Source organism: Primulina tabacum, unplaced genomic scaffold (genome assembly GCF_025594145.1).
Source record: "Primulina tabacum isolate GXHZ01 unplaced genomic scaffold, ASM2559414v2 Contig754, whole genome shotgun sequence".
NCBI classification, from domain to species: domain Eukaryota; kingdom Viridiplantae; phylum Streptophyta; class Magnoliopsida; order Lamiales; family Gesneriaceae; genus Primulina; species Primulina tabacum.
The window spans coordinates 54,823-57,792 of NW_027459890.1; positions in this window are offsets into that span (position 1 = coordinate 54,823).

Below are 2,970 nucleotides of genomic sequence, written 5' to 3' on the forward strand. Positions count from 1 at the left end.
TCGTGCACTCAAATTTGGGAGATCTGAATCATCATCGTCTCTATATATATAATAGGCCTCCGCCTAAATGTTGCAATATATGGGGCAGCCCACCTTACCAATGTTCATACTAATGATATTAATTATTGGAAAACTATTACCTCAACTAAGAACACATAAATATATATAATATATAGTAAGTATATAATATATTGAAATTATATTGGTAAGTTTTTTGTGGTAAGGTGTCATGGGACACGGATCAACTATATAATATTTACAATAATAAGTCATGTATTTAACATAAAAAAATAGTAATTTTTATGAGTGATCAAATAAGATATTGTCTCACAAAATTGACTTGCATCTCACAATTTTTTTAAAAAACTTATCTATCTATCTATCTATATATATTATATATAATATATATAATAATAATCATTGGTTTTATTTTATACATAGTAAGAAGCTCTCCTTTAAGTTACTTATTAAAAGGTAAGCATTATAATTGTACCAATATAAAAAGGCAGGCCATGACCAGCGCTAACACGACAGCCACCACTGCCTTTTCATCCAACTTTTTTTGCACATTTAAAAGTTTGCTTCACATATATATATAATCACCGTGTTCTTCACCCGTTCTTTCCCAGTTATGGTAATTGCGGCAATTTTAATGTTTATAAACCAACATTGCCTCTGTATGAGTCCGGGATCATCAATATCGTCTGTCGTTGATGGTTTCGCCCCTGCTGTAGCAACATGGTATGGGAGCGCGACAGGACCAGGAAGTGGTAATAACTTTTAGCTTTAATGTATATAACAAAAGTAAACAAGAGATTAGCTACACATACTTGCTTGGAAAGACATGCAGTATGTCAATAATATTACAAGATTAATTACAAAAACAATGCAACATTTGATATTATAAAGTAAAGGAAATTAAAGGGACTACGTAAATCCTTGGATATGCTTTCATGCAAAATCATGATATATGATGCGATCCTGGTGAAATGAGTGAGCAGGGTCGGGTGTTCCACCGGATCTGCTATCAAAATGATGAAGGAAATAAGAGCAATGTAGATATCTGAACCAGAAGCTTCTTCCCCGGGCGGAGAGGATTTCCTGCACTCAAGAAGGTAACCACGTGAATGGGTGTCGGAGGGGTGTCCGGCGTGGCCACTCTGATGCTTAAGTCAGTGAATGATTCAAACCAAGAACCAATGTAACCAAGTGATGGTTGTGATATTGGTGTGAATAAATGAATGTAAATGTAAAGAGAGAACCTGGTATTTATAGTAGGAGAAGTAATTATGACCTCGTTCTCCGTGCTACCTACTAATTATAGTAGGACGGCTGAGCACACCCTATATTTTCTGACATGTCAAATCTCATACTGGTCACATCCAGCCCATCTGATTTTGTCAACTCATCGGCCTAGTGTCAGAGATGGGACAGTCGCCCACATCCTATTCTGCTAGTATACTCGAGTGCGGTGCTCATACCGAGGTGGCCCGGGTAGAAAGTTCCCGGGAGTTTGAACGAGAGCCCGGGCGTCCGGTGGCCCGAGGAGGAGACGTCCCGGGCATTCACCTGCCCGGCTCCTGATGAACCCTTCCTGTCACGCCACCCTAATTTTCCATCAATTCACATCAATAGGATTCAGTCAGGTGCGCTTCTCGAGACAAGATCTTATCTTCTAAACCACTCAAATGCGGCACTGTTAGCGAGGTGCCCGGGTAGAATGCCTCCCGGGAGATTTATACAAGAGCCCGGGCGTCTGGTTGCTCGGGGAGTAGAGCATGAGCTTGCACCTGCCCGGCTCCAGAAGAATCAATCTGCAGATTCACTCGGATTTGGAAATCTTTTTGATATTCCGGGTCATGGATGACCCGGGCTCTTATGGGGTATCATCACACATCCCTTAAATAGTCGGGCTGAGTCATACTCGCTGTCCTGATCAGTCATGCTTGGATTCCCAAAGAGATAATCAATCTTGTTCTATAAAAGCATCGGGGGCTTCATGTCTCCCAGAAATGGGATGAAATGCCGGAGTCTCGTGTCTTATGGACTTGAGATAAGATGCCGGGGCCTCGTGCCTCCCGGTTTTTGCATAAGATGTCGGGACCTCATATCTCCCGAACTTAAGTATAAAATGTTGGGACCTCATGTCTCCCGGGCTTTAAATAAATTGCCGGTACCTCATATCTCCCGGACTTAAGAATGGTCGAGGTGCGGAGCCCCGAGCCAGGTTTGAGAACCCTGGGCTTATGAATAACCAAGATGCGGAGCCTTGGGCTGGGGAGCATGTCCCGGATCTTGGGAGTGGTCGACGTGCGGAGCCCCGAGCCAGGGTACGGATCCTGGACTTAAAAGATGACTGAGGTACGGGTCCCTGGACTTAAAAGATAACCAAGGTGCGGATCCCTGGCCTTCATGAATGGTCGAGGTAAGGAGCCCCGAGCCAGGGTACGGATCCATGAACTTAATAGATAATCAGGGTGCGGAATCCTGGCCTTCATGAATGGTCGAGGTACGGAGCCCCGAGCCAGGGTACGGATCCCTGGACTTAAAAGATGACCGAGGTACGGGTCTCCGGGCCAGGGTACGGGTCCCTAGACTTAAAAATAACCAGGGTGCAGAGCCCTGGCCTTCATGAATGGTCGAGATACGGAGCCCCGAGCCAGGGTACGGATCCCTGGACATAAAAGATGACCGAGGTACGGGACTCCGGGCCAGGGTACGGGTCCCTGGACTTAAAAGATAACCAGGGTGCGGAGCCCTGGCCTTCATGAATGGTCGAGGTACGAAGCCCCGAGCCAGGGTACGGATACCTGGACTTAATAGATAACCAGGGTGCGGAGCCCTAGTTTTCATGAATGGTCGAGGTACGGAGCCCCGAGCCAGGGTACGGATCCCTGGACTTAATAGATGACCAGGGTGCGGAGCCCTGGCCTTCATGAACGGTCGAGGTACGAACCCCGAGCCAAGATC